The sequence below is a fragment of the Mustela erminea genome, chromosome 2, assembly GCF_009829155.1.
Source record: "Mustela erminea isolate mMusErm1 chromosome 2, mMusErm1.Pri, whole genome shotgun sequence".
Lineage (NCBI taxonomy): Eukaryota > Metazoa > Chordata > Mammalia > Carnivora > Mustelidae > Mustela > Mustela erminea.
Window position 1 is genome coordinate 119,187,937 of NC_045615.1, and position 23,801 is coordinate 119,211,737.

The following is a 23,801-nucleotide window of genomic DNA, read 5'->3' on the forward strand; positions in this document are numbered from 1 at the left end:
TGTGAAAAACGTGGTGTTTACCGAAGAAGCCAGTCTTCCGGGGTTCGGTGAAAGAACACACATCGCTACCATGACAGCATTGCGGTCTTGGAGAATCCTGGGGGAAGATTGTAAGAAGGTGATTGGGAATTTCTATTTTTTGCTTCTGCCCACTCTGCATATATCTGCCTGAGGGACAGAAAGTTAATCTCAAGTTATCCAGATTTTTTTTCTTTTTTTGCTGCTGCCAGTGATTTTTAGAAGCTGCAGCTCTTCTAGTTCCCTGAGGCTGAGCGAAGGGGGCCCAGGTGCCACCACCGGCAGCACATTTTGATACATTAAACCTAAAACCCCCCTTTTTCCTCTGCCAAGTGCTCAGCCGTCTGGGTGTAATGTTATTGGTGCCCCTTCCTTTCATTTCTAACTCTTTTACACTTCCAAGTGTCATTTTAGTTGAGTTGTTTTGGGCTTTTAAGTCTCTTTTGTCCTGGTTTTTGTTTTGGTGCTTATGGATGGATTTGTGATTTTCACAGAGTGTAGGCACTTTCCCACCTGCTCTCTGGGAGGAAGCGTTTTCCTGGAGAAAGAGGACACTCTAACTTCTGGATGTGTCTGAAGCTTTAGTGTAGAGGAGGGCTTGGGTGTTCTCTTCTTTATTTTCTTGGTCATTGGCTCAGAACATAGTAGACACGTCCCTGATTATGAAGCGAGTGAAACTAACTACCTTTTTTCCCTGGTGCTATGGTTTGGAGAGTTGAGTCATATTTGAAAAAGCCACTGTGGTGTCAGGAGACCTATGTTCAATCTTACTCCCATCATTTATGAGACTGGAGTACATAATTTAACGTTTTGGAACCTCAGGCTCCTCATGTGTAAAATGGGTACTTTTTACACATTTACACGTTTAACTTTACTAGTTACCAAGATACAATTTGGTAGCTATGAACCCAGCTCTTGGGATTTTTTTTTTCTTTCTTTCTTTCTTTTTTTTTTTTTTTTTTTTTTTGCTTTGCTTTACTTCTTCATAACACAACCTAGGCCAAAATTTGAATCTAATGTACTGATATCCAAGTTGAGAAAGAGAAAATAGGATAATTCCATTGTTATTTTATATGTAAAATAAAGTTTCCAGTTTGAGAAATTTTCACTCTAATGAAAACTGAAATTTTATCTGTCTGAATCTTTTGTGTTAAAAATTGAGTTTCAAAAGCCTCTAAGTTTTCTCCTCCTCTCTCCCACCCATGGATAATTTCTTGGGAGATGCAATACTTTAACCCATTCAGGATAAATGAGTTTCAGATAAACTTGAAACAAGTCCTTCTGACAGGGGTATCACTTTCATAGCAGGAGATAAAAGCACAGTACTAATGCTATGATCTTTTTTTTTTTTTTCCCAAAGAAATGACTGCTGCTGAGTTTTATTATTGCAAACACTATATTCCATGTCGGGAATGCAGCCAGAGTCCAGAGACTGAAGGTTTTGTGCCCTAAGTATGAAATGAACACATGATAGTTGTTAGGATTGGTGAAGCAGGGATAAATATCTCTGGTTTTTGTTTTAGTGCTTTTTTTTTTTTTAAACAAAAGATTGCAATCCTTTAAATCATCAAAATGCAATCCAATTAAATTTATGAGCGAGAAATTAGAAGGCTTAACATCTAGCATTATAGAAGGAAGACTGAAGTTCCTTTTTCTAGGTTACATTGAAGATCCAGGGAGGAAATGCTGTTCTAGAAAATCTAAGAAACAGAACAATGGAGTTGCCTGTAATGTGAAAACCTCCTGTTGTTAAAATTACACTTTAAAATCCTTAGGAAGGCAACCCATTGGAGGCTGACATCTGCGTCGGGAAATCCACCGCAGACAGTTTCTCTTCCAATATTGGAGCAGATGGCTCTTGTTTTCCTTGGGCACCAGGGGAAGATGTTGGCTTGCATTTGGGGGCAGGTGTGTGAAAAGCAGTTTCCCCTTAGTTAGCCTTACATTCACACTCACTGCGGTGAGAGCTTACATTCCAGAGACACATGGAGATCTCCCGAAGGGTAGCAGAACTATGGCCCCATGTCACTTCCATTCCCAGGCGGGGAGTGGTAAGGAATTTTGTTTGGAATCAATTACATTCCTTGTGTAGTTATTTCTCTATCCCACTGTCTCTCTGACTTTCCTTCTCTCTTTCTACCTGAGAGCATATATTTAAAACATAGTAAGTTAAATGTGCATATAATGGAAGTCTCCTGAATATGCATTGAACTTCTGTCATTATTTTTAAACTCCTCTGTTTTCAGACTCAGCATTTATTAATGTTTCTGATTGACTTCTTCTTTTATCCCCAGGGCTCAGAGTCACAGAAGCTGATAGAGGATGATGCAAGTTTGCTGAATGGTTGACTTACAGTCTCGGTTCTCTGAGACATCGATCCCTACTGGTGTCTGCTCAACTCCACAGGGAACCACGGAGCTTTCTTAGGTGGTCGAGGACTGTCTCTTTTGTTCAAAAATGTTCAGCCTTTTACTCTGTCGTAGTGAATAATTTATTTAATACAGTCAACTACAGCTGGGCAAAAAAAAAAAAATCATTTGTGTTTCATCAAAGCAGAGACAAACTTTCTATTCATTCTAGTAAAGAATTTTTAAAATAGTGTTAACTAAGAGAACTTGTGTTTTTTTGGTTCAGAAACCGGACATCTGATAGACGGAAGTTGAGCCTGTGAACTCGAAGTTTTGAAGTAACGTGGAGCAGAAGGACTTGCAGAAGGACTTGAAAAGAGTGTAGGACTTGCAGCCAATTGAGTGTGACTCATATGCCAGGCTTTGGGTGATGAAACTGACGCTTACTGTAAGCTAGATCCTGTTATAAGAGCTTTTCATATATTAGCTCCTCCTCAATCTACCCCCAAATTCTATGAGGTAAGGTTACTATGTTTCTCTCCATTTTAAAGTCATAGAAACAGAGGCACAGAGAAGTTAGACAACTTGCCCCAGTCCACCTAGCTAGGAATTAGAACTGGGATTCAAACCTATGCAGTCTGGCTCAATGCGTACATATTTAACTGTTGCCTCTCTGTCTCCGCTCTACTCTATCTCATCTAATCCTCATAAGAACTCTGGAGTGCAGCCACCATTACCCACACTTCACATGTAAGGTTACAAAGCAAGCTCCAATTTACCTGCTTATAAGCTGAGTGTTCAGGGCTTGGGACCAGGTTTCTCCAAAAAAGCAGAAAAAAAGAAAAAAATGTCAGAATCCTGTTTTAAAGAGGGACCTGAATTTAAGCTGTGGTTACAATGCCTTATACAAGCTCTGGGACCTCATGTCAGGCACTTATCCTACTGGAAATTTGCTTTCCTTATCCATAAAGTGGACATGACGATACAGCTCTGCCTGCTTCGTGGGTTTGAGGACAGGAGTGGGTGAAGTAATAGAACAGGTGAAATCTTGTTTCTTTCCAGTGTCCTTGGCAGTGAGTAAGGGAGTGTGTTTGGATCATTTCCCTTTTTCATTTTCAGAGAGACAATATAGTGAGCTGCAACGTGGAAGAGTTACTGTCCTTTCGTGAACATGGAAGTTACTTCCCAGGAGGGACTTGGGTACTGAAGTACTTGGATTTGCTTCATCAATCTGAGTGGTGGAGGATTTTCTAATTTTCCTGACCTTGCTTGGGAGCCCAGGCTCAGGTAGAACCTGGAGGAAAAAAGGAAGGCACTTAAAATATTTTTTTTACAAAAATGAAAAAATACTTTGAGAAAAAAAGGTGTTTTCTAAAATAAACTATTGTGGTGGTTCCTCTTGATGAAGTTTTATTTCCATGACACACATACAAATTTATAATCTGGGTAAGTAGAATACAGAAGGCCCAAGGATTGTATTTATGAGATCATATAAGGTCTGATATTATTTCAAAACTTATTAAAATTGACAAACATAATATAAGATCCTCAAGATGTGATTTTGGAAGACTTGGGTGGGGAAAAGTGAGGGCAAAATTTGGACTATGATTATGAAGAATAAGATTTATGAAAGAGAATCCAGTACCAATGGAAGAAAGCTAGAGCCACTGAAAAGAGTCAATTAAATTAGAACTTTGTCTCATCTCAATAATTCTTATTTCAATCATCTATTGCTACATACTTAGTCTGGGAGCTGGCTGGGTGGTTTTTTGTTTTTGTTTTTTAAAGATTTTATTTATTTATTTGACAGATATAGATTACAAGTAGGCAGAGAGGGAGGCAGAGAGAGAAGAGGAAACAGGCTTCCTGCTGAACAGATAACCTCATGCAGGGCTCCATTCCATGACCCTGGGATCATGACCCAAGCCAAAGGCAGAGGCTTTATCCCACTGAGCCACCCAGGTGCCCCAAGGCTGGGTGGCTTTTTGTTGGTTTTGCCTGTGCACATTCAAGTGGCTCTATTGAGCTACAACGTTAACTGGAGGTTGAGTTCAGCTGGGACAGCTGAAATGGTTGGACCTTTTATCTCCCATGGTCTTTTATTCTCAAGGAGGTTAGACTACGCTATTGTGAGGGCAGCATTATAAGAGAACAAACACCAAACTTACAAGTTCCCTTCAAATCCCTATTTCTATCGTGTTTGTTGATGTCTTACTGGCCAAAGATAATACATGTAATCATACTCGGAGTCTATGCAAGGAGACTCAACAAAGACGTGGATACTGGGAGGTCAGATGAATTGGGGGAGATCAATTTGAAACCCAGTCATTTGTGTGCAGCTTTTCTTAGTCTTGAGATCCATGAACTAAAAAGATAAGTTACTTGACTCCTAGACCAAATACACAGTGGTGAGACAGAGGACAGAGTCAAGATAACCAGTGTCAAAAACCTAAATCAAAAGGGGCAAATAGGTAGGATGTGAGAATAATCTGGCTCTGACATTTGTCAGCCCACTGATCACCAGGGTTGATCTGGCTGATCTGGCTGGCAAGGTAGGTGTCCCTTTCCTCTCTCACATCTCCTTCTGTGTCCCTCCCAAAACAGTGTGTTTGGTGAAGGAAGATGACCTTCTCCGACAGAGGAGGATTTTTCTTTGGTAAAGGGTATGTGTATATGAGTAGCTGTGTTCCCCTACCAGACCCTCCAAACAAGCTCTCAAGGTCCATTTGTAGGAGAATGTAGTGTAGTCAAGCTTCCAAGACTCCAAACACATCTAAATGAGGTACTGCATGTGGCAGTCTGCTCTTCTTAGAAAAATAAAACAAAAGAAACAGAACAAAAAATTTAAAAAAGAGGAGTAGGAGGAGGTCCTTAACAATTCTAAACTCCAGCCAGGCACACAGCACAGGGGCTCCTTATTCTAGGGAAGGGAATATTTCTTGACTAGGGCTCAGTTCTTCTCCATGGGAGTGGCTCCCAGTTCATTGTTTTCTGTGGGCCCTGCATCTGTCCTTTGGATTTGCCTTTTCTAAAAGAAATGGCCCATGTTTGCAGCTAAGTAGCTTTCTCAGCTTGCTCCCTGCTTGTAGAATGTTGGGGGCCCAGAGCCTCTTTTCATTTTGAACTGTCTCTGCCCCTTCTAGCCCAAGCTGGTACAAAGCTTTTACATTTGGCCACTCAGTGGGAATTCTGTGAATCCAACTGGGTTCGCCTCATGCCCCTAAAGTCACATCCATAATTCTTTTTGAGACAGACCTCTCTCTATTTTGGGCTAAGTGTCAGGGTGCTGTAGAACACAGCCTTTAAGATTTTTAGAAACTCTTTATTCTAGTGGAGAGGGTCTAACTAGGCACTCTGCTAAATCTTTCTGAGGCCTTTAACAAAAGGTCTTAGAGATAAACTTTTGATTTGATCTCAACCCTGAGGTCATTTCTTCATTTTTGAATCTTTTACTGACTAAAGATAGTGAAAATGTGAAATAGTTTTGTTTTCCAACCCAGTAGATCCTGGTTCTTCTATATCTTCTTGAAATTCTGCTTGCAGACTTAACCATTCTCTCTGTAGCTAATCTCTTTCTTCCTTACAGAACACAGCCTGTTGGCACTTTCAACCATTTGCCTGGAGGTCTCTTTAGTAAGATGTGCAAGTCCATTTTCTCTCTTCCAAATTAATATAGGAAATAGTTTTACAAGTTGATTTTACTAAAACCAGAGCCACTAACTTTCTAGACTCCAACGGCAGTTTCTTCACTGGGGTAAATAGAATAATGACCCCGTTAAGATGTCCATGTACTAATCTTCAAAAACTGTGAATATGTTATTTTACATGACAAAAGGGACTTTTTAGTTGTGATTAACTTAAGAATTATTAGCTAGGGAAATTATCCATATTACCTAGGGGCCCAATGTAATCACAAGTGACTTTGTAAGGGGAAAGGTAGAGGTAGGCAGATAAGCAAAGGAAAGGAGATGTGATAATGCAAGCAGGGGTGGAGAGAGAGAGGGAGACAGAAATATTTAAAGACAATACCCTGATGGATTTGAAAATGGAAGAAGGGGCCACAAGTCAAGGAATGCAGACATGAAAATGTTGGAACAAGCAAGAAAATGTCTTCCCCGTAGCTTCCAGGAAAAAATGCAGCTCTGTCAACACTTGATTTTACTTCTGTAAGACCCTTTTGGACTTCTGCCATTCAGAACTGTAAGATCATAAGTCTGTGTTGTTTGAAGCCACTCAGGCAGTCTGTTACAATAAGTGATTGGATCTATCCCATGTAATGAGTTCAAGTAGTCAGAAGTCTGATTTGAGAGAGTCCCAAGAGCATATGGACCCAGAGAAATGAAAGTGGAATTGCCTTTTCTTTTCTTTCTTTTTTTAAACATTTTTTGAGCCCAAGCAGCAGGTTGGAATGTCGGAGTTCTTACTAGAATAGGCAGTTGGCAAAGAGAGTGATTTAGTACTGTATTAAAGCTTTTGTGAGCTACTGGTCATTAGTAGGATATGTTAAGTATTTTCTACATATCTTGGTCCCTATTCCATTCTTCTTTTCCACTAACAGAAAATAAAATACTCAAAAAAGATACTGTTTGGTAATGTAGCCTCACAGAGAAAGTATTAAGATCCATGTAAGTATTAAGTATTAAGTATTAAGTATTAAGTATAAAGTATTAAGATCCAGTAAGTTAGCTTAGCTGAAATTTGTATTATCTCAACCATGAAATTTTAACAAATCAAGGAACAAACGAGATCGGTGTGATAGAGTCAGAACCTGCAAATCTTTTGTCTGTCGGTTTCATTCTTGGGTGATTATTAATGATGGCCATTTAATGCATTCATGTGTAAGGATACTAATTCATAGCAGGGAAGTGGCAGCTCTCACTTAGGATCTAACTCTGGGTTTTGTGGAATCTGAGCCAATCAAATCACTTGAGCGCAAAATGTTTACTGGAAGGTGCACACCAAGGATACAGGTATATATATCCAGAACATCCCAGGGAAAAGTTGCAGCTATTCTGAAAACTGTAGTTTGACAAACGGACACATGAGCAATTATATATGAGCTGCTTAAGAGTTCCTAATTTAATTTCTTATTTTAACTACTGTGAGAGTTCAGGGTGTCAATATGTCTTGGGAATATTAAAATGAAAATGAGAATTATAAGTAGAATTTCCATCTGTTCTTAGGATAGAAGAAAATGCCTATCATTCGTGAGCCTGAGATTATCTTTTATTAATTAGTAAAGAGATACTTCTTGCAAGTTCTAAAGAGTGTGTGTGTGTGTGCACTTTGCACTAGAAATGCTTGGTCAGTAGAGGTGAATTACTGGGCTGTGGGCAAGGGCATGGAGCAGTGAGGTGTTGGTAAATGTTTAACAACTGGCTTTCAAGAGGAAAAAAAAAAAAAAAGAATCCCTGATTAGTAGCATTTGCCATTCTCTGTGATGTAAAAACTGCTACTGTGACCAATTTCAAGCTCCTGAACTGAGTATCACTGGATCCAGATTTGGGAAGAGGCGTGCCCTGTTGGCTCTTATCAGCTAGTACAATGTGGCATCAACAGTCATATTACTGCAAAGGGATTTCAGGGGCAGAAGCCACACAGAAGCTTCTTCTACCTGGGGCTCTTTCAGACACCTACATTTGGACTTTAAAACATTGTAAATACAAGAAGGTGAGCAGTATAAGGATTTATCGTCCATTATTTTTGTTTCTGTTTTTTAGTTTCCAGATGAAAAATAATTTAAAATGCACTGATCACATGAAGGACAGTGTGATTCATAGCCTCCTGGATATGTCTGACATTAAACACGATGAGGCCCAAGTCTCAGACTGCCTCAAGTGTGGAGATACCTAACCAAGTGGCCATAGCAAACGGCACATCCATTTAGGTGGTTGGAACACGGGCTGGATTTTTTTTTTATTGAACTGTGATTCCAGTTTTAATTTTTCAGAGACATGTTATGTGAGCGATTAAAGGCCTTTTTTTTTCAGTGATTCATTTAAATCAATTATGAATAAGTTGACATCCCTGGGAAGCTGTTGAATATTTTATTATGTGTACTGACGGCACTTCTAATTGGAGATGGTTATACTTACCTACTCCAGCTCTCTCTTTCCCCAGCGCAGGTTCCCAACCCCATCAATCTTAAGCTTCTATATTTAAAAATTATTCTAAAATTATTCAAAACAGAGTGGGAATAAGAGAACCATATGATATGATCTCATTGTTCTGAATTCCTTAAGGTGGTTGCTGGAAGCGTCGGTTCTGACCTAGATTCATGATAGGTTGGAGCAGAGTTCATCTAAGGAGTGGCCCCTTGGGTTGTGCTTAGTAGGCTTGACTCAGCTGTTCAGTCTGGCAAGCACATGCTGTGAGTGTTCCCTACAAAGCAACTGTTCAATGATAATTTGAGGATGATGATGATGTCTGAGCTTCTGAGAGTGTAATGACTCAGCTCCTGGAAGTTTATCGAATTGAATATGTGGTGCTCTGATTTCCTTTACCCCAGGCAATGGCATAGGCCTGCCTCAACTGTCCTAATCTAGGCACTGAAACTAGGGACTGAGGTGGGAGGGATGATTAAGCCAACATGCCCACCAGAATATTTAGAACAATGCATAATAATGCATGTTTAAGAATGCTTTTCTCAGGGGCACCTGGGTGGCTCAGTGGGTTAAAGCTTCTGCCTTCGGTTTCGGTCATGATCCCGGGGTCCTGGGATGGAGCCCCGCGTGGGGCTCTCTGCTCAGTGGGGAGCCTGCTTCCCCCTCTCTCTGTCTCTGCCTGCCTTTCTGCCCAGTTGTGATCTCTGTCTGTCAAGTAAATAAATAAAATCTTAAAAAAAAAGCTTTCTAAGTTGCTTATAAAATTGCTAAAAATTTGGAAACAATGTAAATGTCCCCAAACGGGACACTAAAAGAAACAAATTATGGTTTAATAATACAATGGGATTTTATGCAATCATTAAAAATATCAATGTAGATGTATATTCATGTATTGGTTGAGGTTCTCTGGAACACTCTACTTAAGACATACATATATGTTGAGACGGAGAGAGAGATTATAAGTAGCTGGTTTACATATGATTATGGAGACTGAGAAGTTCCACGATCTGCCATCTGTAAGCTGGAGTATCAGGAAAACCAGTGGTAGAGCTTTGGCCAAAAACTGAAAGCCTGAGGACCAGGGGAGCCAGTGATGTAAGTTCTAGTCCTAGTTCAGGAGAAGACCAGTCTTCTAGCTTCAGAAGTCAGGCAAGGAGACTGAATTCTTCCATTCTCCACATTTTGTTCTATTCAGGCCCTCAGAGGATAGGCAACCAGATGACTCCCATCCACAGTGGGAAGGCAAACTGCTTTACTCAGTCTACTGAGTCAATGCTAATCTCATCTGGAAATGCCCTCTTAGACACAGCTAGAATTAATGTTTATCCAAGTACATGGACACTCTGTAGCCTAGTCAAGTTGACATTTACAATTAATCATCACTATTTATTCATCCTAAATGAATGAATGATGTATGTAATTAAATAAAAAACTTTATATGGTATATCTTATGTATATAAAAGATGCATATACATACATATGTATATAAATGATGGAAAGGATTTGGGGGGTTGGGGTTATGGATATTCTTTCTCATATTTTGTCTTTCTGCATTTTGCCATGCAATGGACACCATGCACTAATGAAATAATAGCAAAAGGTTAAGAATGAAAAAAAAAAAGTTGTTGTAACATTTAGGAGAGATGTTTATGAGGCTCTGGCCATAGTTCTGTCTTCCTGGACTTATTCCATCTTCCACCATTCCCTCTATGTCTCCCCTTCCCTTAGGTGAATGCAACACCAACCCCATGTAGGAGATTGAATGGTTTTATTGCATACACCTAAGGGTTTTCCTCAAGACCAGGTGAAGACCAGGATACCAGAATTTTTCGTGAAGGTCAGGGAGGTAGAAGCTATTTTAAATATTCCAAGAGGGGGAAGGAAGCCACTGCTGGAATCCAGTGACTGGAATACAGGTGATGGACTGTCCTGCTGACATTGTCACTGACTCAGACACCCAGGTCTTGTTGTCGGTTTCCCTTGACTTCTCTTATATCCCTTCTGTGGATGCGCTTTGGCCACAAGGGCCTGCAAAGCCTGGAGGAATCCTCAAGTAGCTCATCAGGATGCAGCTGCCCTCTCGGTTCAATCCTACTTAATGTCTAAGTCAGCATATCTCTCCCTTCTTAGGTCACAGTCCTCAGAGTTGTGTTTTTAGCTTTCCTAAATGGAAGCATGTCTCAAGAGGAGGATTAGCCAATTGGCTAAAGAACAAAGAATCAATTTAGTTTAAAATAGTTCCTTTAATGGCGGTATTTTGCATCTGCAGTAACTTTCCAAGGCACTGTGTACTTTTGTTTGAAATCCTCAGGGAGTCCAGAGTGGGTTGCCTTCCACCATTAGGCAGGGAGAGGTTGCAGTGGACCTCCTGCTTTCTGTGGCAGTGGAAGTTGGGCCAGAAAAGGATATCATTTTTAAACATCAGAAATGAGATGGCAACTGCTTAGGGTATTTCTTGGGTGTTTTATCCACAATAAAGGGAAAGAAGAAAATTATCAAAACCTAGAGGGAGAGGTCAGCTGAAGAATTTATAGCCTTGCCTATACACTAATTGATTGCAAGAAATGATCTAACAAGGTCTCCTGGCACTGAAACATAGCCTGATCAACATAGGGACTTACAACTGATGTTTTAAAGTAAAAAGTCTCTCATTGCATGGTTAGCTAAATAATTAGGTCATTCATGTAGCTCATTAGAAGTAGAAATCCGAATTTAGGCAACACCATCTAATAGTTGAAATCAGGAAAAATGCCAAACTTTGAGATATGTGAAGAAGGTACTGGTTAAATATCCCCTCCAAAATTTACTTTTCTCACAGGATTAAATGACACATAAAATTCTGTTTTTTTTTTTTTTCTCTACAAGAATTCAAAATATAAAGCAATGAGCATGCTGATAAAGATGAAAAAAATACAAATTTCTGAGCAGTTACTGAGCACCAAATACCAATATAAATTATTTGTTTTCTATACTAGAATTATGAAATGTAGACATAATTATTATTCCCACTTATCAGATCCAAAAACTGAGGTCAAGGAGTATCATTTTATCCTAGACCTTCTAGCGAGGCAGTGGTCGAGCCAAGCGTTGAATTCTCTTGCTTTAAAGGTGCCTGGCTTCCAATGAGCCACAAACTTTCCAGATATGTAAACAGCATCTACATACAAGGAAAGAGTGTATTTTAGAAACCCTAGAAGTACAAGTGAAATTATCTAAGGATTTGTTTGGCCGGTGAATGTCAGGTGCATCAAATACGTAGGTTGAGGCGAGAAATTGTAGTAGAGTAATAGAGTCTATACAGAACCCTACCAAATGCTAAGGCATCTGACAACTCATGGAGAATGGCATGGTTCAATGATGAAGAGGAATGTAACGATGAGAACCAAGACAAGGGAGTTAGTCAATAGTTCTTTGGAGGATATGGAACTACTAGATTGTTTCTTCAGTGCCTAGCACAGAGACTTCCTTTTGTAGTCTCCATGTTCTGTGAACAGCTCTCAAATGAGGGAATAGAGTACTTCAGGACATGGATGTTGAGGGCCCAGACAGGGGTTAGAACTACCAGGATATAAAGTCCAGGTCTGCCTGTCCTATGTAGTTCCTAAACTACTTGGTACCTGGTTTTAATCTAATCTAGAAAGAATCCGACCCAGGAGCTCTGCAGCAGAGGTTCATGGATGGACTTGTTTGGGGAAGGAGTGTGTAAATAGTAGGGTCTTTTTAGTGTTTGTGCACGGAACAATTTTTATAGTGTATGTACATTTTAATAAGGGAAGAGAACTCACGGCTTTTATCAGATTTGGAAGGACTCTGATCATAAGATGAAGTAAGGAAAAGACAAGAAAGCTTCAGAGACTGAAAAGCTGAAAACTTCAGTTCAGAGACTGGCCTTTCTATTCTAATTCATTTCCTTCTCTCCAATCTCAAAGATGCCAAAGTTATTCTTGACCACATTCCTTTGCTTATGCGGTCCTCTTTCTTTAAATACTGTCACCTAGGTACTAACTCCTCTGTATCCTTTGGAACCCAGAAATTTCTTCTTCCATCAAGTCTTTTCTGACTTGATGGTCCCATTGATTTCATTTTTTCCTGCTTCGAATTCCTATAGAACTTATGTTGTATCCCACCCAATTTATCATTTAATTATGTATTATTTGTTCTTATTGTCTTGTGAAGTCCACTTTACAATAGAGAATAGGTTCTTGGATACAGGGACCATATTGGAGATGAGTGGCTCAGAGCACATCTTTGCCTGAGTCTTCTTCCCTTACTGTTGTGCCCTTGTACAAATTATTAAATCTCTATAACTTTTGATTTTCTCCGCTGTAGAATGATGATAATAGAACTTATACCATTCACTTGATGGAAGGAAAATAAAATAATGCATACAAAAGTACTTAGCACCATCTCTGGAAAACAATAATTGCTTTTAACTATTATAGTGTATTTATTATTACCTTCCACTTGTATTTCTGCTTTCAACTATGGGAGCTCCTCTGTTCCTACTCTTGAATTCCAAGATAGCAGCAAAGACACTTAAGTTAGTTTCCTCATCTTTGGAACAAGGTAATATATTTGCAAACAGATTTTTGAAACCCTGATTTGAAACAGGGTTCAAATGAGATCATGAATACAGACTTGTCCTGGATCTCTAACCTCACAACAATCCCAGCCGGGCTGTCAAAGTTCAGGATTTTCATACTGAAGCGTTACTCTTATATTATGAGGTGCAAGGGTCTGAGCAAGAGTTTCCAGGATTGAAGTTATCGAGGATTCTCATTAAAGTTAGGAAAAAACACAGCTGATATCCAGAGAGAAGCCTATCTGAGAGGGAGAGGGGATTGGGTGCAGGGAACCCCTGCAGTGAAGTCCCCTCAACCTGTACTATTTCTTCATCTTTGTTGTTTACCTAAGTCAATGACTCCAAAGCCCTCCACCAGCCTCCATGCTCTGCTTTTCCAAAAGAGCTGGTTAGAGCCAGGTACCTGTCTGAGCTCCCAGAGTAGCTCTTGACTAATACTAAAGGGCAAGAGCGAAGTTAGTTATTCAGTAAGTGAAAAGATGACTGAGACAGGTGAATTTTTCGTTTTATGTGTGTTTTTTTTTTTTTTCCCAACCAGAAAAGAAATAGAAAAAGTCTTAGAAACTTTAGAGAGAGGGTAAGCAGCAGGCATCCCATGGGGGCTTCTTGCTAGAAGAGAAGGGACAAACACTCGTTCTCCATAAAATTTGAGGTGTGCATATACCCCTAGACCACAGAGTATCCAGAAGTCTGGGAGACTCATTCCTGTGCAGTGTAGTCTTTAGGCAAATGTCTGTTCCAGTCCTTCAGGAGGTGGCCACAATTGCAGCTGTGTGTGTGTGTGTGTGTGTGTGTGTGTGTGTGTGCACGCACGTATGTGGTGGGGGAGGCATTGATTACAAGAGGTGACAGCTCTTGGGGGAACAGCCACAATGACAAGGAAAGATCTCAAGGTAGAGAGAAGCATCTGTGAAGGAGTAACAGCTGGAGCCTCATGCAGCAAAAAGAATTCAGGATCCATCCCCTCCAGTTAGCTAAGAAACCAGAGTTTAGGGGGGTTGGGAAAACTGGAGGAGGTCCATCAATTATGCTGATAGGAGTCTTATCAAAACAGATTGGGTTCTGTGGTCCTAGAAAGGTTACATACATCTTTAGAATCTAAGGCTTAGACCATCTTTTTATCAAGGGAATAAATGTTACCTCAGTTCCTAAGCTAAAACCCTGAAGCTCTCAAGGCATGTGTGGGTGCATATATGTATATGAGGTGATTACATATGTATATGGCATAGATGTCTTGGCAGCTGTAAATATCCATAAGACTTGGTCCCAAACAGCTTCTTCTTTTCTCTGTGCAGACAATCATTTCATAAACCTAAGATTGTAGTGATCTGGGGAAGGCTGCATTTTATGCATTTTTCAGAATAAAAATTTGCCCTCTTAAGGGCAGAACCCCAGGGTCTTCTGAGGAGACTTCATTTTTAAACAACTGATTTTAGAATAAATGATTACGAAAGTAATGAATGTTCATGTCAGGAAATCTGAAAAAGAGTGTATAAAGGCCAAATGAGAAAATGGAAATTACCTGCAAGGAGACCTTTCTGAGAGGAAAAGGATTCCCTTTGCTATTTCAATATAAACTCCTTTGCATTCAATTCAATTGAAAAAGCATCCACTGTGCCCTGCAGACCTGAGTGCAGGGCATTGCGGGGTGGGGGGGTACATACTGGAATAGCCCTGAGCCCTCTTCAAGGACCTGGTAATCAAGTAAAGGCTATAAGGACTCTGCTTATATGAAATACTGAGCTACCTCAATGACTGTATAATGAAGTTCCAGCCTAATCACACTTGTCATATTTGCCAAGCCACTGAGGGCTGTGGTGAAGAAAAGAGGCTTGTACAATTCCAACAACTGGCTAAATAAAATGTGAAAACAGCCTTTTATCCTTTGTTTCTATCATCAGGCTCCAAATGATGAAGTTCAGGAGCCAAGAAAAGACTGCATTGCAGCAAACATCTAATGGCAAAGGTGTACTAACTTGCCTTTGCATTTGAGTGACTTGGGGAGGAGGCCATTGCCAGAAAGATCTGATGCAGATTGGGGCTGACTATTAACCAGCTGGGTGTACCCCACGTGTGGGCTGAAATCACCCTTACCAAATTGCCCGAGACAGGTTTTACAGAAGCTATCAGCTGCTACTAGCTTCTGACTTGCCACTAGTTTTTTCTAGTCATTTCTTATTATTGTCTTCGTGCACAAACTCTTCTGTACAGATGACTGCGTTTATTCTTTGGGTAATACATACTCAGGAGGAACTTATATTTTCAGGGGACAATTTGGGGGAGCATACAAGATGGGGGTGGGCGTGTGGAGACTACAAATGAGTTTAACAGTTATAAGAGTGTGCAAGGCAGCCATGCTTACAAAGGATTCCCAGAAACTGGGCAGCATCTGTGCCTCCTGGAGGTTGTTTTACTGCTTCTGTAGGGGAATCTCTGCTTGGAAGTGATGGGGCTCTAGGTGAAACAGGTGCAGTGTAAATGTCATCATGCTTGCCCCTCCCCCCATGCTCCGCATACCCTACACCAAATTTGAGCAGAGCAGTCAGAGAAGGGAAAAAACAAAGCATGACACAACAAAACAGAACACTAGCACATAGTCATGAAGGAAAATTACACAAGCTGGAGAGGATTAGCAAAGGACTATAATGCTGGGTTTGGGGTCAGTTCTGTGTTTTAAATTAAAATCTGAAAATAAATTGCCATCACTAAGGAAGAACTAAGTAGCTCCTTGTGGATTGTCCACAGCTGTTCAGATGTTGATTATCTTTCTTTTCTGCAGGCATTCTGGGGAAATAATCAAGGAAATAAAGTGAGCCTACTGTTAAGAAACTTCCTTTCATACATGCTACCTTGTCTGAAGGGCATGGTCCCCTCAGACAGCTTGCTGGAGGGAGGGGATTTAAGTACTTGGGCCTTTTACCTGCGTCTACAATAGCCATTTTGTCATGTGTAGGTCAAAGGCCAGGAACTCAGAAGAACAAGAGTGTCTTTCTCCTTTGAAGATTTAGGGTAAGAAGACTCCACAGCTGCCCATGTTCCTTTTGGGCACAAGAATAAGTTTGGTTGTGGTGTTCTGTGTCCTCGGTTCAAATAAAGCCACTCTGGAACTTATATCTTACTCCAACATCTCTTCCAGAATTAAATCCTCCTGGATCTTTAAGGATTATTTTTCCTCACGGCTCTTTAAGGATTTTGTTCCTCCCAGCTTCACTTGTGGTCATTGACTTTGGACTAAATTATGGTAGAGATATTTTTTTCACAGTCCTTGTTCTTTGTCTCTCCCCTCCATCCCATACCTTTCTAATTTTGACTCGTTCAGTATACATCTTTCTACTTGGTGCATACTGGTTTTTTATGCTGTGCCATGAGAAATCAGCAATTAAGAAAGAGCAATGGGGGTGCCTGGGTGGCTCAGTGGGTTAAAGCCTCTGCCTTTGGCTCAGGTCATGGTCTCAGGGTCCTGGGATCCAGCCCTGCATTGGGCTCTCTGCACAGCGGGGAGCCTGCTCCCTCCTCTCTCCCTGCCTGCCTCTCTGCCTACTTGTAATCTCTGTCTATCAAATAAACAAATAAAAATCTTAAAAAAAAAAAAAAAGAATGAGCAATGTTCCAGGAATCAGAATACAAGAATTGGATTCTAGTCACTAGTATCCTACATCCTATCACCTTGGACAACCTCTTTAAATTCAAAGCTCTTTTAAAAGAAAAAAATTATCTGTAAAATGAGATTTATAATCTCCATCACAGGGATTGTGAGGATAACATGGTAATGAATTATTTAGATATCTATGAAGATAGAAGTCTTCTGTACAACTGAAGTAGTATGTCTCTATTGCCTGCTGCTTTGACTCAGTTTGGTATTAGAAAGAATGTGGATTTCTCTTCCAAACAGATCTGCACTGTTAGAGTTTTGTCTTCTAGTCTAAGGTTTAAGCTCAGTTAAAATGGAGGCCATCATTCACCGCTAGACTCTAGATAACTCCTATGGATGTGTATTTCTGTGGTGTCCTCCCATTTTCTCCCATTATTTGAGCCCAGTAAAAAGAAAGCCATGGACTGAGGGTAATTTTTTATAGAGAGAACTTCAGACAACTCAAAATCAACAGTTTTTTGTTGTTGTTGTTGTTGAAGGCACCCAGGGAAATAGAGCACAAGGAATCATAGGGTTTTACTATTGGTTTTTGAGGCCGATGGTCAACTTTATGGTATTCTCATAAAATGCATGGTGAATACAAGTGAAATTGTATTTGATTATAGTTTGTCATTGTCTGATGGTGGATAACACTGCATTTCATAACACTTGACATTTAGTATACTTGTGGTCAAAGAACTGAACTGTTTCTAGTGGCTTAGGATTTATAAAGCATCTAGAGGACCTGAGGGTGGGATTGATGAAGGGTATGAGACTATGTGAAGCTGACGATGGCTTTTCAGAGACCCAAGGGATCTAGAAAAAAATATTTTTAATGAATGTACTTCACATAAAGATGAGTAGTGGTAATGCCATAAGAATAGTAACAATATCAGTAATAATAAAATTAATAATAACTAATGCATATTTATGGTGCACTTAGAATAACTCAGGCTTTGAACTTATCATTTTATATGCATTATCTCATCTGAGTCTCACTTCACATCCTCCCTGTGAGTTATGCAATATTATTATCCTCATTTTACTGGGAAGGGGTCTGAGAAACAAACTAACTTGCCCAAGTATGCCCAATTAATAGGGCAAATCTTGTTTCAGTGGAGAGGCAGAAGATGACTGGCCACTCATCAAACCTATTTTTGCTTCTTCTTGGTCACACAGGTAAGCTGCATTTCCCAGCTTCCCCTGCAGCTGGGTGTGGCCATGTGACCAAGTTCTAGCTAATGGGAAGTTATGTGCAGAAGCCCCCCAGAACTGAGCTATACAACCACCCATAATCTATTTCCTATACTCTTTTCCTGCTTGATGTCTGGATTTAGGGGACTTCTGACTTCAGGGGGATGGCAGAGATATAAGACTGAAGAAACCTGGGACCCTGAGTGACCACATGGTGGAAAGCTACCTGCCAGTGGGGAATATTAACATCCTAAATTCAAATGTGTAAGTTAGAAATATGTTTCTATTATGCTAATGAAATATTGGCATTTATTGGTGACAACAGGTCTTTAGAATTTATTCTTAATTTCCCATCAGTATATACCTGGAAAAGATATCCTATCAAATAGCACATTGCTCTTTATTTCCAGGTATTGTTCTAGAAAGAGGCTCACTTGTGAGGAAAAATGAAATCAACAGATCTTACATCTTCAGTGCCTATGGTAACTGAAAATCCCATGACTTCTTAGTCTGTTGGAGCTCAACATGTTTTACTATAACATACCTTCCATCTTTTGTTCTTTCTTTTCTCCCTCCTATTAAGTGTCATTGTGTTTCACCTCTCTGCTGTGTGGGATGCAGAAACTAAAATAAATTAATGTAGTCCCTGCTCTTAAGGAGATCAGAACCAAAGCGTGTGTCAAGATCTACAAGTATATATCTTGCTACATGCTATACGTTACAGTGTGGTAAGGACAGATTACCAGTATTATCAAATCACAGAGGAGGGGTATTTGACTTGGCCAGCAAGGAGTTAAGAAAGGCTTAGAGAAGGTGAAGACTTAGGGGGAATTTTCTGGGATGTGGGACTTTCAGTGTGAACCTTAGAAATTCTCAGGCAACTCTAGATGAGTTAGTCACCCTTGCTGGAGGTACTGTCATGATTTCTTCTCAAGGATGAGTAGGAGTTTGATGACAGCATTCTAGATTCCAGGGCAGCGTGAGCAAAAGCAAGGAGGAGAGAAACAGCATGAGATGTTCTAGGGGAACTGGAAGCAATGCAGAGTCACTGGAGATACAGTGTGAGACAGAGCTGGGGGAAATGAGGCAGAGAGAGGGTCAGGCATCCTGGGAAGGCAGACTGGGAAGGGTTTTGTAAATCATCTTAAGGAGCACAGCAGTACGTTAAGCAATTGAACACTTGATGACAAACACTGAAAACCTCAGGATAAGTAAGGAAGCCAGTGCAGAAGTCCAACCTGAATCAGAGTAGAGAGAAGAGGCAGTGTTGAGAAGTATTTAGAAGACAAAAATCTCTCGTACTTGGTGGTGATCTAATGGAGGGCTCTAGAGATAGAGCATAGCCCAGATGGTTTGCAGGCTTTTAGAGTGTCCCAGGTTCTAGAAATTCAGCAGAGAAGCCTCCATTCTCTATGCTTATATGTTGAGCAGCTGGCCAGTCCGTTGTCCCATGGCTACCCCTTTTCACACCCCTCCCCCCAGGAGGGAGAGAACAGCTCACCCTTTGCTGTTTTTTCAGGAGGCCTTTCTTCAGCCCCCAGCCCCACCCATGCTGTTAGTACATACACAGTGACCATAGAGCTCACTCAGTGAAGGGGCTGCCCAGCTACCTAAGAGAGATGGGCTAATGCTAAGAAAATGAAAAAGAGCACAGGAAAAGAGATATTGATATTTGGACTAGAAATTTATCAAGACCTGGCTTCAGGAAAAGGAAACTATTTTCGTTTTTTGTTTTTTTTCCATTTATTCTGTCCCTTTATTTTTTTCGTTTTTTGTTTTATCTGCCCCAAATCTCCACATGGAAAAGAAAATCTCCAGGACCTCTCCTCTCCAGACTCTATTTATTCCTAATCACCTGCCATAGTAACATTTCCACCCATCACTTGTGGAAACTTGTCACTTCTCCGGCTTCCAAATGTCTGCTCTGGGGCCCCAATTCCCACCATCTTCTTGGGACAGGTAGAGCGCTTACTCTGCACTGAGCTTTGGACTTAAACATTTTTCATGCATGATCTTATCCGAGCTTCCTCTCACATCCTCCTTGTGAGGTCGGTACTATCTTGGGCAATTGGAATCACTAAAAATGCCATGCTTAAAGTAGTTAAAGATTTTCTTTACCTAAGAGTTACCTGAGGTCAGGGACTGTCTTTATTATTCACTTTCACATCCAAGATAGTTTCCGGCCAATATTAGATGCCTAGGAGTGTTTGTAGGATCAGTGGGAGGAATCGTTCCTTGAGGGAAAATAAAGCTAAGGGCAAGAAAAGAAAGCAGCTTTGGTTGCCATTTACCCAAAATCATCTTAAGGATTCCACTGGTGGAGAAACCAAAAAGATCTCTCCCCAAATTTCTGTATTTTCCAGTATTTGGTCAAAGAGCTACTGTCATCCACCATATTCTCTGGATAAATCACCACATTCCTTGGATAAAATAACATATTTGCACAGGACAGTAATTTGTAAGATCTAGTTCAGTGCAGAAAAGAAAAAAAAAATACACACCCAAGTGTAAAGAAAACTGAATAGGAATTGCTAAAAGTTTTGTGTCTTGTTACATGACTAAATTAGACAAGAAGCTTGTATTATTGGAGCATTATTTATGTGCTACAGCTGTGACTGGAGCCTGTCCTGATTTACTGTTGTATGTTCTATGGATCTAACTGAGTCTGGGACATAAATGGCAATATTCTGTAACAGTTCACTCATCAGTTGTTTAATAAAAAAAAAAAATCAGTGTCTATTGTATTTATAAGAATATGTTAAAAGGGAATCAGAGAAACAAGACAAATATCTTCTGGATACTGGCCTTGAGAAATACACATTGTAGTTGGGAGTTTAAAGGATGCAATGCATTTATAAAAATCATTTCTCTTAGTTTGTCTTTTATTTTGAAATAAACTTGAAGAGACAATTCACATATTTTGTGGATCGTTATTTTGCTCTACCACTACATTATGTGGTCATGGGGATCAAGGAACTGAATTAGGTCATTAAGATCAAGGGGATCAAGGCATACCAAATCCAGCGAAGAGATGGAGATATACAGAAAATGGGTGATTTATCCAAAATATGTATTAGAACAGAAGCCAGAACTTGTTTTGTTCAACTCTAGATTTGGACAAAATCCAATCATAGCAGATAAACTCTCACTAGTGTTGAAAGTAGTGGGCCATCTGCTGGAATGTGATAAAATGTTTGTAATCACAAAGTGTGTATTACCATCATGTTTCTTGTATTATATCAGTCTTTTGCACAGCCTTATAAATGAAAACAAAAAAAATTATTTTTAATCAATTTCAGCTTATTTTTGACTTAATAGAAGCACATGTTTTAGTGTTCATAGCCATTGTGAGCTTATTACCTACTTTGGATTACAAAAACATCATCATCATCATCATCATCATCAAAAGAAATCCTACGCTATCAGAACTGACACACAAAACAAAACAGTAAAAACCAACCTGAGAGGAATCACTATGACTTTTGCCAATTGTAGATTTTTCATCTAAATATATGTAATTTTGGAGGGACTAATCATATTGACTTGTTCCTAAATGCAAATGTAACACCGGTTATATCTTTGAAAGATGCAAATTAGTCAGTAAGACAAGTTTCAAATGGAAGATTTCTCTAAATGTAGTTGGTTGCAAAGGTGTAAATTACTAATCTGAGGTCAGTTTAGAGTGACTGGAAGAATAATGAGATCAGGGAGAAAATCAACAAAAGAAAATGCTGCAGGTGGATTAGTGGATACATTTTTGGCCTAAAAGGGAAACTTGAAGCCCTTGAAATTCCTTCCTTGCACAGAAGAAAGGTAACAGAGTTGTACCCTAGGTGCCATCTGTTACAGGGATAGTGCCCTTCTCCACTTTCTAATCATTTCAAACATGGTCTTTCTCTTTCCAAAGGAGTAGCAGTCCATGAAGAAGTGGAAGTGTGATTAGTGTAAAATCAGTTTCAATCAGCTTTAAAAGTTGTTTGTCTCTTTGACAAAAACATTCTTTAGGTCTCGGTGATTTGCACAAAATATACAGTTAGATGAGAACTTCAGTGGACCAAGAGAACACAAGCATGAGGATGAAGTTATGGGGGTGGGGAAGGGCTGGAAACCTCGTGCTTTTACAGTGAAAAGGACAAATAGTAGAGGGGCTTCTACTTCTACCATAACATCAGCAAGATGCTATGGAACTTTTGGTGTTTTAGAGGTCATGGTCCACCATAACCAAAGGGTCATGATGGCCTGTAATATTCCTTTGTGGTTCTGTGCTTAGTATCTACCCCAGTCCACATCATAATGACTATGTTTTCTCAATCATTCCCTTCTCTATCCAGCATAACAGCTTCCTAAGATCTCAGCCTCTCATTTTGCCTTTCTATAAATCCCGTCTCATACTGGGGTGATCTTTTTCAAAAGTGGGCATTTGAGCATACCACATTCCTACACAGTATGCTTCAGCATCAAACTCTCTGCTGTGAAACAGGAAGGTCTTCACAAAATGATCCCTACTTACTTTACCAGTCTAATTTTTTTTTAACCATTTCCTTTCTCTCATACATGACCCAGCTTTTCCAACTACCTCTACATGTCTTGTAACATTTGTCAACATTAGCCATTACAGTTGTCGTTGTCTTCTTGTCCACCCAGAAAACTGCCCTCTTCTGGGAAGCTTTCCTATCAGAGGTAAATGTGTCTTCTCACAGATCTTTTTACACTGCACCTCTCTGGGTTGGGGATGGCCTCACAACAGGAAGTTCACAGCCTCCTTCCCTATGCTGATGCTATTGAGCCATCCAAAGGGACAATGGTGTCCTATGATGATAGGTGGTGAGCATAGCATAACATATAAAGAAGTTGAATCACTATGTCATACACATGAAACTAATATAATATCGTGTCTTAACTGTATTCAAATAAAAAAATTAAAGAAAAAACAAAAAACAAAAAACCCACAAAGGGACAAATTAGAAAAGTCACACCTCCTGGGAACCAGAGCTTTAATTATTTCACATGGAAAAATCTTCCATTGCACCTATAAGTGCCGAGTAAGGCCTTTTGTTATCATCATCATCATCATCATCATCATTATCAGATCATCCTCACCACTTGCTTGCTAATGATGAGCTGCTGAGCTAAGTGTCTTTACATGGACCACCTCCTTCAATCTTTACAATACTATTATTTCATTATTATTATTACCTCCATTTTATACATGATGGAAGTGGAGTTTGGAGAACTTATATGACTTGTCCAAAGTGACATGGCTAGTAGGTAGGGAAGTAGAAGTTGACCCCTTGTTGTCCAACTATCACTTAATACGCAATGCAGCTTTTATTTTGATCTAACTATAGGGAGGGAGGAATGGGTAGTCAAGTTCCTTATAAAGGTCAATATCTGCCTTTCCTATTTAAGTTTATGGATTATTTCTCTTTCACACTCATTTCCCTAGCACCTATCATGGTCTCTAGTTATATATGAGTCAATACTTAATTGAATTATGAATGAATACTGGTCAACATGGCCATTCTGGTGTTTTAGAGTGGATAAAAATTACAGATATGTATCATTGTTATCTTAAACATAAAAAGTTTTCTATCTCAAGACAAGAAACCTGGAAAAAATGATATGGAGCCCAGATGGCTTATTTATTTATTTGACCTTATTTGGTTTTTTATTTCATTTTTGTCTTAAGAAGAATCAACATCTGAACAAACCCAATGTTCACAGGTATCCTCAATATACACCAAGAACTTTTAAGAAATGTTTTTTTTTTCTTGAAAAGCCTTGTGTTTTAAGTTTCCTTTTAGTATTTTACTTAAAACTGCATCTAAACTTGTTGAGTGATTCTATCAAGGAAATGTCACACTGTGGTTCCATCTACTGAATTACTTGTTCACATCGCAGCCTAGTTAACAGTGTGGACATGG

General features: G+C 39.7%; 1 long non-coding RNA gene across 1 annotated transcript; it reads left to right on the top strand.

The window, feature by feature from the left end:
- The first annotated feature begins 4,858 nt into the window (after positions 1–4,858).
- Positions 4,859–21,743, top strand: LOC116583760. The gene is made up of 3 exons (XR_004282877.1): positions 4,859–4,922; positions 14,046–14,049; positions 21,733–21,743. It is a non-coding gene; the product is annotated as an uncharacterized LOC116583760 (long non-coding RNA).
- Positions 21,744–23,801: the final 2,058 nt, after the last annotated feature.